Raw genomic sequence first — 14,117 nt, 5'->3', positions numbered from 1 at the left:
GGTCTACCCACCTGCACACCTCCACCACTGCAGTTGCCTCCGAGCTTACCTGCTCCTTACCCTAACCTAACTACCTGGGGAAGGCCCTCTGGCGCTCTCCCCACTCGGTGCCCTCTCTGGCACTGGGCTGCCCGATCCACACCCGGGATCCTCAGGCACCCACTCACAACTACCGGCTCCCAGAGCCCACCTGCGGCCTCACCTGGCCGACATCCTCACAGTGGTGGAGTGCCCAACCAACTACACACACTAACAGGCTACACGCCCAGCCATTTCCACAACACTAATGCACCCATTCACAACACCATTCTGCAACCGCACCACAGATGCCAATATCCAACCACAATTTACCTGTACCCTCTACCTAGCACTTACACTACCCGCCCCGGGTATCCGTGATGGGGGTCCACTCTTCCCCCATCCACACCTTCGCACCATGCACACCACGCCGTACCACTTACTCCAACTCTCTCCACACACCTGTACTTGCACACCTGTGCTCTCACACCTGGTGCCACCTGCACCCTTCTCTCCCCAAGCGCATTCGCGCTGATCCACACACTCACTACTCACACACTGTTCCACACACCTGTCCAGTTGCACACCTGTGCAATCACACCTGTTCAATTCTCACACACACAGCATCATCTCAGCTAACTACTCCCTTCTAAAACTTGGGCTTCCCAGTCGTCCCTTTAAACTATTGCGCTCCCACGTCATTATCATCCATACTAATCTACCTGCGTCCCCACTACAGGTATCAGTCACTAACTAACCTTAACGTTACCTACTGTCATCTTCTAGGGCCCTATCAATATAACCTAACCCACCCGGGCTAATTTTCACTGCCATACACCCCATAAGCTATAGCTCCTTTGCCCCCACCATGGGAAGGGCGGCAGGGATGCCAGCCTTACCCACCGGGCCCATCGCTCACTACCAATTTTGCACATCAAATTTCAACAAATCAAAAATTTTGCCAATCACTGCCCATCATCTGCCAATCACTACTGCCAATCCCTTGCCAATCATCAAATTTTGTTTTTCTCTAATTTTGGGGCCAAAACACTATCCTCATAACCCGTCTACTTACTAATGCCTCTCGGTGCGCCAATTCCTGTCCAAAGCCCGGCTTCGTAAAGCCAAGCCATGAATGCGGGTTGTTTGGTGCCAGCGGCTGGATGCGTCCGGCACTCGGTGCAGGGACGGGGGCTTACCCGGGCCGAGATCCCACGCACCATCTCGGCGTGGAGCCATCCAATGTCCCGATCTCGACCTGCCGGACTGCCTCAACAAAAAGTGGTCGCCATGACGACCCTTTCTATCGGGCTGCCCGCTCCGCCTAGTGGAGCACGGACGCGGCCGTTCAAAGCGAGGCCCAGCACGCACCGAGGGCCCGCTTCGGCTAAAAGTCGACCTAACCTCTAACCTGGTTACCGTCGATGCTTCACCTGGATTCTTACACCCCGCAGCCCGTTCCTTGCTCACACATCCAGCCGTGCCCATGCTCCTCGTACCTTTCCTTACACACCCAGGTACACTCATTCCACTCACAGCCTTGGTCACACACCTGACCACCGAACACTTTGGCACACATTCGTTGGTAGCACACCTCACCAACACACCTCTTCGCGCCCCCTCCTCTGTCACCTCCTCTGTGACAATCACAGGTGTGCTCTCATTCGCACACCCAACCACGTGCCTCACCACCAACTCCAGCGTGCATTCCCACTCACGCTCTACCATTCCAGGTGTGCATCCTTCCATCCCAGGTGTACATCCTCGCTCACCTGTCACAACCAACTCACTCTCCTTGTCACTCTCAATACTCTCACCTCCATTCTTGACAGCGCACTCACCCTTACTCTTGACAGCGCACTCTTTCCTCGTGCACCTGTCCGTCACACACCTTTCTCGCGCACACTCTCCCGTTACACCCTCTGTAACACTCACCACAGGTGGACACTCTTCCTTACTTCTGACAGCGCACTCTTTCCTCATGCACCTGTCCGTCACACACCTTCCTCGCGCACACTCTCCCGTCACACCCTCTGCAACACTTAGCACACCGCGCTTCCATGTGCTCCCTCGCACACGCGCTACGACCGACTCACTCTCGCCAGCACCCTCACTACTCCTTGGCACGCACTTTTTCCTCACACACCCCAGAGTCGGACTTTCTTGCACACCTCCTTTTTCGCACACCAGACCTGTCGCACACTTCACCCACGGCCTCTCACGAACACCCGGGTCCATCTCGACCCCCAAGCTTCTTAAATCCCCTGGCGCATCATACGCACGACCATATTGGTCACCACTTACACCGGGTCCTCTTCCTCTTCGCTTCTGCTCCATCACCTGCGAATCCCTCATCCGGTTAATGAGCACATCATCACGATCCAAACACAGACTTCGGACCAATTCTTTTATCTCTTCTTTTATCTCTTTCTTATCCCCTCTCCGTCGCTTCTTAATTTCGCTCATCCCTTCTTCCACTTCTTCTAATTTGTGCTTCACCTCTTTTATTCCCCGGTACGTCTCCTCAAGCTCGTCCTCCAAGGCTACCTTGACCGTTTCCATGTGCGTCCTCACCTGCCAGTCCTTCGTCTCCATTACCTCTATCACCTCGTCCAACCTCGTTGTCAGTCCCTCACGTACCATCTGACATTCCCTCTTCGTCGCTACCAAGTCATTTTTTAGGTCATTTTGTGTCGCTTTTAACCCTCCTATTACCGCTGTGTTCTTCTTTACCTGGTCCGTTAGTTCTTTTTGTCCCTCTGTTAGCTGCTCCACCTCCTAGCGTCAACTCCTCTATACCCCCTTGCAGTTTTACAGTCCCCTTTCTCACCTCCGTCTCCATGCGCTCCTTACAGTGCCTCACCTCCTCGCGCACTCCTCCGACCTCCTCACTCACTCCTCTTCTGATCTCCTCTCCCATCACTTGCATCTCCTGCCCAGATGCCACCCTCATCTGCTCCATTTCCTCCCTGTGAGCATCCAGTTTGATTTCTACCCCCATTCTGACCCCCTCTATCTGCTGCCCCATTTGGTTAACTTCCCTTTCCGCTTGGTCCCTCATGTCCCTCAATTTGCCTTCCATCCTGTTTTCTAACCCCTCTAACCCATTTTTCACTCCCTCTATCTGATTCTCCTGGGCAGCCATTCTATTTTCTACCCCCTCTAACCCCTTTTGCATCCCTTCCATTTGATTCTCTTGAGCGGCCATTCTGTTTTCTACCCCCATTAACCCATTTCTCACCTCTTTTATCCCGTTGTCTAACCCCTCAAAATTTTTGTCTACCTTCTCACCAGTACCCCTCGCTTCGTCCCTCATGTCCCTCAATTTGCCTTCCAATCGCTCACTATTAGCCCTCATTTGCTCACTCCGAGCATCCATCCGGTTCCCTATTACCCCCAATTGCTCATCCAATCGCTCACTCAATCGCTTTCTATCAGCCCTCATTCCCACCATTTGTTCCATAAGGGCCCTCATTTGCAGGAGGCAAAGGTTCGAATCCACCAGGGGCGCTGCCACGGTCGCGGGCGTGGACGCCGTGGCCACCTTGTGCGCGACAACGCTATTTTGCGACCCTGCCGCCCTCACTGCTTCGCTCTCCTCGCGTCCCTCAATTTGGTCCTGGACCGACCCTGCCTCACTCTCCCCTACCGGACCCCAGCCGACTTGGTCTGCCATAGCGCGACTTTCAAAATTCGGGTTTTTATTTCCGTATAACAAAATCAAATTTCGCCGTTATAATTTCGTCGAGCGCAGTAAACGCGCTCCGGATCGATTCTACCTCCCAAAGTTTGGGCCTAACAAATTTAGTCCCGGGTCCGAATTCCACTCCTCGACACCAATTGTTACAGACGCGGTGGTGGATGTTTGTTTACCGAGCGGTTTGGTATGACCACGTCTGCACAAGTTACCCGATTATACTCGAACGTTGCCGAGTCGCGCTACACTAGGTCAATAAAGGAAAAGGACACCACGGCTGGGATTCAAATGACACGACACCAAGGGTTCAGTTCTCAAGACCTCCGGAGGAGGTTATATTAAGGCGGAAGGTTAGATTACAACTACAAGAGGGACATCATAGAAAGACAGGCACTTAGACACACTTATATTAACCCCAACAGACGACAGATAAACGGGACAAGGCTGACTCACACGGGGATTGATGGCAAGGAAAGGCGGGTATCGATGGCTCCAGGTGCACCTGGGCTCAGGGCAGGATCGACCCGGTCCGGTCTAGAGATGCGGGGAGGTCGCAGCGCTCGGAGGTAGTGACTTGCTCTTCTTCAAGCTGGGGGCGCATCTCTCGTCACGTCCGGTACGTGGCCGCGTATATCCGGCGGGGAGTGACACGCCCTCGGCTCGTTAGCTCCGCCCCAGATGGAATCGGCTCGTTGCTTCTCATTGGGTGCGTGCGGGGGGGTTACCGGCTCCACCCTTGACGAGGGGCTGACAGGGAGCCCCTTCGTGGTAACCCCGTGGAGCGCATGGTCATGGCGGCTAACCGAGCCGGTGTGAGGACGCACACTCCCCCCGCGCGCCGTTGTTGTAGTTGTTGTTGTAGCTGTAGTTGTTGTTGTTGCTTGGGGAAGAAGATGGGAGGAGGTAAGGGAAGGTCCTAAACTCACTACTGGTGCCATATAATCACATTCTGGTGCAACGAAGAGTCAGAATTAATGGAAACGAGTCCTTAACTGACATAGACTAAGAATAACTAGCAAGATGTCCGAAAGTTGTCTACGTGTGATGCGGTGGACCTGGGCACGACATTTAATGGGGGAAAAAGGGGAAGGTCGGTTCTACAGAGTGTTGTTTACAGACAATGGGACTAGGGAATGGGGGATTGGGGATAGTTGGGGAGTATTGGGGAAATAGGGGAATATTTACAAGCGGATATGGAGGCCAAATTCCATATTCGCAACAATATATATATATATATATATATATATATATATATATATATATATATATATATATATAGCGGTTTTGTGTTTTTACAATAAAAGGTTAATTTCCCCTCATAGTTTAGTGACACTACAACATGTAGCATCGTTTAAGCTCAGTTATTTCTTAGTAAATGTAAGCGTAGACCTTTCCTGTGTTTAGTTTTGCATTGAGTACGACAAGGAGCGTTAGGTCCTTTATGATGCCTCAATGCTTTGGGTTTTGGCGCGAAATACCACGAGGCCGGCCTGAACAAGTCGATCAAGGCCAAAGGAAGGGAGGCAGACGAGTTATGAGAAGGACATGTGCTGAGTGATGAGCTTGAGTTATCGGTCCGAAGCACTGTGTTGAGTTATGAGAAGGGAAGCAGACGATTTATGAGGAGAGACGCGCTGTGACAAGTTACAAGGAGTTGGAGGGCAAGTTGCGCTGAGTTCAGTTACAAGAGTGAAAGCGCGCAGTTGTATTAATCGCGCTGTGAAAGACAGCAGTGCCGAACCACAGACGCGCGCATATATTTTCCTGCCTGCCTGCCTTTGTTCGAGATACGCGCCGCGAGGATTTTCCCGCCTGCTTGCCTGTCTTCACCGGGGAACGTGGGGCGACCGCCAGAGGGCCACGCCGGGTGAGCTGTTCCTGGACGACCAAAGCCGGCGCGTTCAGCGCATGAACAATTCTTCCTTCATCCCCCTGTGAGTGTGAATGGGCCCATTGTCTGGGTGGATAAGTAAGACTGTTTAAGAGTGCCCTGTGTCTCTGCTTCTTCTACTAGTGTACATTGTAAATAATAATAATTAAACCTGTTATTCCTTTGATTCGACCGTCTCGTGTTTTCCATCATTGACTTAGCATGGAACGAATTATATCACTCTGATCGGGTTCCAATAGCAAGGTAACAGCACGGACCACGTGGTACGCCATCCGCTCGGGTGTACTCAAATTACGCGTGGTTCGTGCGAGACTCGATCCCCGCTTCCGCGGCGGCGTGGGTACTTAGGTATGTGCGAAAATTTTCCCGAAACCCTGTCCCGCGTCTGACCAGAAGTGGCGACTCAGTCTCACGGTTGCGAAGACCCAAGGAGAACAAGGGGCTTAATCTCCCCTTGGTAAGGGAACGGGCTTCGCGCAAAACCGTAACAATATAAATATATATATGTAAGATTAATTTACAGGATTAAATAATTAAATTGATATATGTAGGAAAATGACATTCCCAGACCAGGAATCGAACCCAGCTCCTCTGGAAAGCCGTACCAGTGCTCTGCCATCTGAACTATCTGGGCAACCCTGACTAAGCATGTAATTTTCCCACACATAAGGTTGCCACTCTCGTTCCATCAATGCTTCCAGAGCACTCGCTGCCAACCATAGGAACACTAACGGCCTGAACAGAAGAGGGTCTTCCTCCAATGGGGGGAGGGGGGTGGGGGCGAGGGGGGACAAATCCATGTCCACTATTATAAACACCACTGGGGGCAAAGTGAAGCAATTTGATTAATGAACAGGATTTAATAATTAAATTTATATATGTGGGAACATTACATGCCCAGACCAGAAATCAAATCCAGGTCTGTCTCTCAAATGCTTTTTGAGGGGAAACCACACGACATCCTCAGAGATTTTACATTTGTTGATCAATCAATGATAAATCAAGCAATGATATGATTTGTTTAATTGTCATCTTTTCTTGTGGTGTGTTCCATAATAAAAGTTCTCTGGATAGCCTGTTTGTTTAACAAGGGGGGAAAGAACACCTTCACAATTAATGCTGTCATATGTGATTTCCCAATTGCGACAAGCATCCCAGAGTCTCCACCCGACAAGCATCCCAGAGTCTCCACCCGACAAGCATCCCAGAGTCTCCACCCGACAAGATTCCCAGAGTCTCCACCCGACAAGCATCCCAGAGTCTCCACCCGACAAGCATCCCAGAGTCTCCACCCGGAGAGCATCCCAGAGTCTCCACCCGGAAAGCATCCCAGAGTCTGCACACGGCAAGCATCCCAGAGTCTCGACCCGACAAGCATCCCAGAGTCTCCACCCGACAAGCATCCCAGAGTCTCCACCCGACAAGCATCCCAGAGTCTCCACCCGACAAGATTCCCAGAGTCTCCACCCGACAAGCATCCCAGAGTCTCCACCCGACAAGCATCCCAGAGTCTCCACCCGGAGAGCATCCCAGAGTCTCCACCCGGAAAGCATCCCAGAGTCTGCACGCGGCAAGCATCCCAGAGTCTCGACCCGACAAGCATCCCAGAGTCTCCACCCGACAATCATCCCAGAGTCTTTACCAGACAATCACCCCAGCGTCTTTACCAGACAATCATCCCAGGGTCTTTACCAGACAAGCATCGCAGAGTCTCTACCAGACAATCATCCCAGAGTCTCTACCTGACAAGCATGGCAGAGTCTCTACCAGACAATCATCCCAGAGTCTTTACCAGATAAGCATCGCAGAGTCGCTACCAGACAATCATTCCAGAGTCTTTACCGGACAAGCATCCCAGAGTCTCTACCAGACAATCATCCCAGAGTCTTTACCAGACAATCATCCCAGAGCCTTTACCCGACAAGCATCCCAGAGTCTCTACCAGACAATCATCCCAGAGTCTTTACCAGACAATCATCCCAGAGTCTTTACCAGACAAGCATCGCAGTGTCTCTACCAGACAATCATCCCAGAGTCTCTACCCGAAAAGCATCGCAGAGTCTCTACCGGACAATCATCCCAGAGTCTTTACCGGACAATCATCCCAGAGTCTTTACCGGACAATCATCCCAGAGTCTTTACCGGACAAGCATCCCAGAGTCTCTACCAGACAAGCATCCCAGAGTCTTTACCAGACAATCATCCCAGAGTCTCTACCAGACAATCATCCCAGAGTCTCTACCAGACAAGCATCCCAGAGTCTTTACCAGACAAGCATCCCAGAGTCTTTACCAGACAAGCATCCCAGAGTCTTTACCAGACAAGCATCCCAGAGTCTTTACCAGACAAGCATCCCAGAGTCTTTACCAGACAAGCATCCCAGAGTCTTTACCAGACAAGCATCCCAGAGTCTTTACCAGACAATCATCCCAGAGTCTTTGCCAGACAAGCATCCCAGAGTCTTTACCAGACAAGCATCCCAGAGTCTTTACCAGACAATCATCCCAGAGTCTTCACCAGACAATCATCCCAGAGTCTTCACCAGACAAGCATCCCAGAGCCTCTACCCGACAAGCATCCCATTGCCTTTACCCGAGAAGCGTCCCAGTATTTACCTGAGAAGCGTCCCAGTATTTACCTGACAAGCATCCCAGTCTTGACCGGACAAGCATCCCAGTCTTGACCGGACAAGCATCCCAGTCTTGACCGGACAAGCATCCCAGTCTTGAACGGACAAGCATCCCAGTCTTGACCGGACAAGCATCCCAGTCTTGACCGGACAAGCATCCCAGTCTTGACCGGACAAGCATCCCAGTCTTGACCGGACAAGCATCCCAGTCTTGAACGGACAAGCATCCCAGTCTTGACCGGACAAGCATCCCAGTCTTGACCGGACAAGCATCCCAGTCTTGACCGGACAAGCATCCCAGTCTTGACCGGACAAGCATCCCAGTCTTTACCTGACAAGCATCCCAGTCTTGACCTGACAAGCATCCCAGTCTTGACCTGACAAGCATCCCAGTCTTGACCTGACAAGCATCCCAGTCTTGACCTGACAAGCATCCCAGTCTTGACCTGACAAGCATCCCAGTCTTGACCTGACAAGCATCCCAGTCTTGATCTGACAAGCATCCCAGTCTTGATCTGACAAGCATCCCAGTCTTGATCTGACAAGCATCCCAGTCTTGATCTGACAAGCATCCCAGTCTTGACCTGACAAGCATCCCAGTCTTGACCTGACAAGCATCCCAGTATTTACCTGACAAGCATCCCAGTCTTGACCTAACAAGCATCCCAGTCTTTACCGGACAAGCATCCCGGTCTCGACCTGACAAGCATCCCTGTCTCGACCTGACAAGCATCCCGGTCTCTACCTGACAAGCATCCCAGTCCTGACTGGACAAGCCTCCCAGTCTTGACCTGACAAGCATCCCAGTCTTGACCGGACAAGCATCCCAGTCTTGACCTGACAAGCATCCCAGTCTTGACCTGACAAGCATCCCAGTCTTGACCTGACAAGCATCCCAGTCTTGACCTGACAAGCATCCCAGTCTTTACCTGACAAGCGTCACAGTCTTTACCTGACAAGCGTCACAGTCTTTACCTGACAAGCGTCACAGTCTTTACCTGACAAGCGTCACAGTCTTTACCTGACAAGCGTCACAGTCTTTACCTGACAAGCGTCACAGTCTTTACCTGACAAGCGTCACAGTCTTTACCTGACAAGCGTCACAGTCTTTACCTGACAAGCGTCACAGTCTTTACCTGACAAGCGTCACAGTCTTTACCTGACAAGCGTCACAGTCTTTACCTGACAAGCGTCACAGTCTTTACCTGACAAGCGTCACAGTCTTTACCTGACAAGCGTCACAGTCTTTACCTGACAAGCGTCACAGTCTTTACCTGACAAGCGTCACAGTCTTTACCTGACAAGCGTCCCAGTCTTGACCTGACAAGCATCCCAGTCTTGACCTGACAAGCATCCCAGTCTTGACCTGACAAGCATCCCAGTCTTGACCTGACAAGCATCCCAGTCTTGACCTGACAAGCATCCCAGTCTTGACCTGACAAGCATCCCAGTCTTGACCTGACAAGCATCCCAGTCTTGACCTGACAAGCATCCCAGTATTGACCTGACAAGCATCCCAGTATTGACCTGACAAGCATCCCAGTCTTGACCTGACAAGCATCCCAGTCTTGACCTGACAAGCATCCCAGTCTTGACCTGACAAGCATCCCAGTCTTGACCTGACAAGCATCCCAGTCTTGACCTGACAAGCATCCCAGTCTTGACCTGACAAGCATCCCAGTCTTGACCTGACAAGCATCCCAGTCTTGACCTGACAAGCATCCCAGTCTTGACCTGACAAGCATCCCAGTCTTGACCTGACAAGCCTCCCAGTATTTACCTGACAAGCATCCCAGTCTTGACCTAGCAAGCATCCCAGTCTTGACCTAACAAGCATCCCGGTTTTGACCGGACAAGCATCCCGGTCTTGACCGGACAAGCATCCCGGTCTTGACCTGACAAGCATCCCAGTCTTGACCTGACAAGCATCCCAGTCTTGACCTGACAAGCATCCCAGTCTTGACCTGACAAGCATCCCAGTCTTGACCTGACAAGCATCCCAGTCTTGACCTGACAAGCATCCCGGTCTTGACCGGACAAGCATCCCGGTCTTGACCGGACAAGCATCCCGGTCTTGACCTGACAAGCATCCCGGTCTTGACCTGACAAGCATCCCGGTCTTGACCGGACAAGCATCCCGGTCTTGACCGGACAAGCATCCCGGTCTTGACCTGACAAGCATCCCGGTCTTTACCTGACAAGCATCCCGGTCTTGACCTGACAAGCATCCCGGTCTTGACCGGACAAGCATCCCGGTCTTGACCGGACAAGCATCCCGGTCTTGACCGGACAAGCATCCCGGTCTTGACCTGACAAGCATCCCGGTCTTTACCTGACAAGCATCCCGGTCTTGACCTGACAAGCATCCCGGTCTTTACCTGACAAGCATCCCGGTCTTTACCTGACAAGCATCCCGGTCTTTACCTGACAAGCATCCCGGTCTTTACCTGACAAGCATCCCGGTCTTTACCTGACAAGCATCCCGGTCTTTACCTGACAAGCATCCCGGTCTTGACCTAGCAAGCATCCCAGTCTTGACCTAACAAGCATCCCGGTCTTGACCGGACAAGCATCCCGGTCTTGACCGGACAAGCATCCCAGTCTTGACCGGACAAGCATCCCGGTCTTGACCGGACAAGCATCCCGGTCTTGACCGGACAAGCATCCCGGTCTTGACCTGACAAGCATCCCGGTCTTTACCTGACAAGCATCCCGGTCTTGACCTGACAAGCATCCCGGTCTTGACCTGACAAGCATCCCGGTCTTGACCGGACAAGCATCCCGGTCTTGACCGGACAAGCATCCCGGTCTTGACCGGACAAGCATCCCGGTCTTGACCTGACAAGCATCCCGGTCTTTACCTGACAAGCATCCCGGTCTTGACCTGACAAGCATCCCGGTCTTTACCTGACAAGCATCCCGGTCTTTACCTGACAAGCATCCCGGTCTTTACCTGACAAGCATCCCGGTCTTTACCTGACAAGCATCCCGGTCTTTACCTGACAAGCATCCCGGTCTTGACCGGACAAGCATCCCGGTCTTGACCGGACAAGCATCCCGGTCTTGACCGCACAAGCATCCCGGTCTTGACCGCACAAGCATCCCAGTCTTGACCCGACAAGCATCCCAGTCTTGACCCGACAAGCATCCCAGTCTTGACCCGACAAGCATCCCAGTCTTGACCCGACAAGCATCCCAGTCTTGACCCGACAAGCATCCCAGTCTTGACCCGACAAGCATCCCAGTCTTGACCCGACAAGCATCCCAGTCTTGACCCGACAAGCATCCCAGTCTTGACCTGACAAGCATCCCAGTCTTGACCTGACAAGCATCCCAGTCTTGACCGGACAAGCATCCCAGTCTTGACCGGACAAGCATCCCAGTCTTGACCGGACAAGCATTCCAGTCTTGACCGGACAAGCATCCCGGTCTTGACCTGACAAGCATCCCGGTCTTTACCTGACAAGCATCCCGGTCTTTACCTGACAAGCATCCCGGTCTTTACCTGACAAGCATCCCGGTCTTTACCTGACAAGCATCCCGGTCTTTACCTGACAAGCATCCCGGTCTTGACCGGACAAGCATCCCAGTCTTGACCTGACAAGCATCCCAGTCTTGACCTGACAAGCATCCCAGTCTTGACCTGACAAGCATCCCAGTCTTGACCGGACAAGCATCCCGGTCTTGACCTGACAAGCATCCCGGTCTTGACCGGACAAGCATCCCGGTCTTGACCTGACAAGCATCCCGGTCTTGACCTGACAAGCATCCCGGTCTTTACCTGACAAGCATCCCGGTCTTTACCTGACAAGCATCCCGGTCTTTACCTGACAAGCATCCCGGTCTTTACCTGACAAGCATCCCGGTCTTGACCGGACAAGCATCCCAGTCTTGACCTGACAAGCATCCCAGTCTTGACCTGACAAGCATCCCAGTCTTGACCTGACAAGCATCCCCGTCTTGACCGGACAAGCATCCCAGTCTTGACCGGACAAGCATCCCAGTCTTGACCTGACAAGCATCCCCGTCTTGACCGGACAAGCATCCCAGTCTTGACCTGACAAGCATCCCCGTCTTGACCTGACAAGCATCCCAGTCTTGACCTGACAAGCATCCCAGTCTTGACCTGACAAGCATCCCAGTCTTGACCTGACAAGCATCCCAGTCTTGACCTGACAAGCATCCCAGTCTTGACCTGACAAGCATCCCCGTCTTGACCTGACAAGCATCCCAGTCTTGACCTGACAAGCATCCCAGTCTTGACCTGACAAGCATCCCAGTCTTGACCTGACAAGCATCCCAGTCTTGACCTGACAAGCATCCCAGTCTTTACCTGACAAGCATCCCAGTCTTGACCGGACAAGCATCCCAGTCTTGACCTGACAAGCATCCCAGTCTTGACCTGACAAGCATCCCAGTCTTGACCAGACAAGTATCCCAGTATTTACCTGACAAGCATCCCAGTATTTACCTGACAACCTTTTTGCCAGTTACATGCTGAGAGCTTTTTTTAAGAGCACATACCTGCTCGGACCTACATGGACGCACACCGTCGCCTCAGCGTATCCGAGGACGGGTGACACAAAAGGAACGAGGCCCTGAAACGCAGAATGGTGTAAAAATAACGTTAATCAGTCACAAAATGCGGTGCTGCGACACACAGGGCCTCCTTTAACTTTTGAACCACCTTAGTGCCGACATTGTCACTTACAAATCGACGGTATCCGATGTCGATGAACAACGAGCACAAAACAGCGCACACATCCCAGAATGCACCACTAAACTCACTGCTCCACCTTGTTCGGACCTTCCTCCTCCCCTTTTCCCCTGCTACATCTTCTTCTTCCTCTTAACTATGTTTTGCGGCGTTCTCAGAGGCGCGAGGCCGAGGCTTCATATATACGAACGTACACAAACGCGTACATACGTACGTACACACGTACCCAAACTGAAGCGCGACACCCAAAAAACCAATCAGGTTTCACTATAAATATAATTCCATCGGGATTTCCCGCTCTTTTTTAAGAATCCAGGTGCAGCTCTGCAGAGTCTGGGTTGCTTCGAGTTCAACAAACTTAAGATTCCCGGCAGATCCGAAACTTTAATTCCCATCTCTCTGATAATGATATTCTGAAAAAGGCGCCGTCTGGAACCCTCACGTAGCGGGACATTTATAACCTTCCTCCTCCTCAGATTTCTTATTTTCCTTCTCTTAATTTTCTCCATCCTGTATTATCCCATTCTCCATACGAACCCTGACGACCCCACGGTGTACTTCACGAACAGGGGTGTGTTGCGTCAGCAAGCAGCTTGTTTGATTCAAAGCGCTCAAGCAGAAGTCCAACGGAACGGAGCGCTCGTCACCGCTTAACAACATGGCGGTCTCCATGAAACAGTGCGATCGTGGTGATCGAGAAATGTTGTCCGGCCCATCGTTTTCAGTTTTACTCGATCGTGTTGTGTTACCTTCCCCAAACGAATTCATTATGTTCGCAGCGCCTACATAATATGATGAAGAGGGACGGTAGTCGGTAAGATACATAAATGGGTAATCAGGAGGAGCCCCCAACCAAGCTTATCTATACACCTTCCACTGTACATTTTAGGGTCGGGGTTGCATGTTTGTAGATCTCGGAGAGTTGAAGAGTCTAAGAAATAATAAAAATATAAAATGCAATTTTAAATATTATGAGTATCCACAACAGGGTTATTCCTCTGAACATTTCATTGGTTGGAATATCGTTTTGAATCCAACTACAGCCGCCATTTTCCTCACGTGACGAACACCGCTGATTCATCATTTGCTCCGTTTGCTGAGCCGCTTGTAAAGCCGTTGATACGGAACGACGGGCTTGGAGTGATAGTAAGCAATAGAAAGCCGC

At 51.7% G+C, this 14,117-nt stretch overlaps 1 protein-coding gene across 2 annotated transcripts in view; it reads right to left on the bottom strand.

The window, feature by feature from the left end:
- RAD17 (RAD17 checkpoint clamp loader component) overlaps window positions 1-13,100 on the bottom strand; it is an 89,175-nt gene extending 76,075 nt beyond the window's left edge. The window contains exons 1-2 of one of the 2 annotated variants that reach the window (XM_068127566.2): window positions 12,947-13,100; window positions 12,760-12,833 (exon numbers count right to left, since the gene is read on the bottom strand). The gene's annotated coding sequence lies outside the window, so the exon portion shown is untranslated. The remainder of the gene's footprint in view (window positions 1-12,759; window positions 12,834-12,946) is intronic. The other variant, XM_068127577.2, reaches the window with a different exon arrangement.
- Window positions 13,101-14,117: the final 1,017 nt, after the last annotated feature.

This window comes from Myxine glutinosa, chromosome 1 (assembly GCF_964187855.1).
Source record: "Myxine glutinosa chromosome 1, kmMyxGlut1.1, whole genome shotgun sequence".
In the NCBI taxonomy this organism is placed as follows: domain Eukaryota; kingdom Metazoa; phylum Chordata; class Myxini; order Myxiniformes; family Myxinidae; genus Myxine; species Myxine glutinosa.
This window is presented reverse-complemented; position numbering and strand designations above follow the sequence as displayed.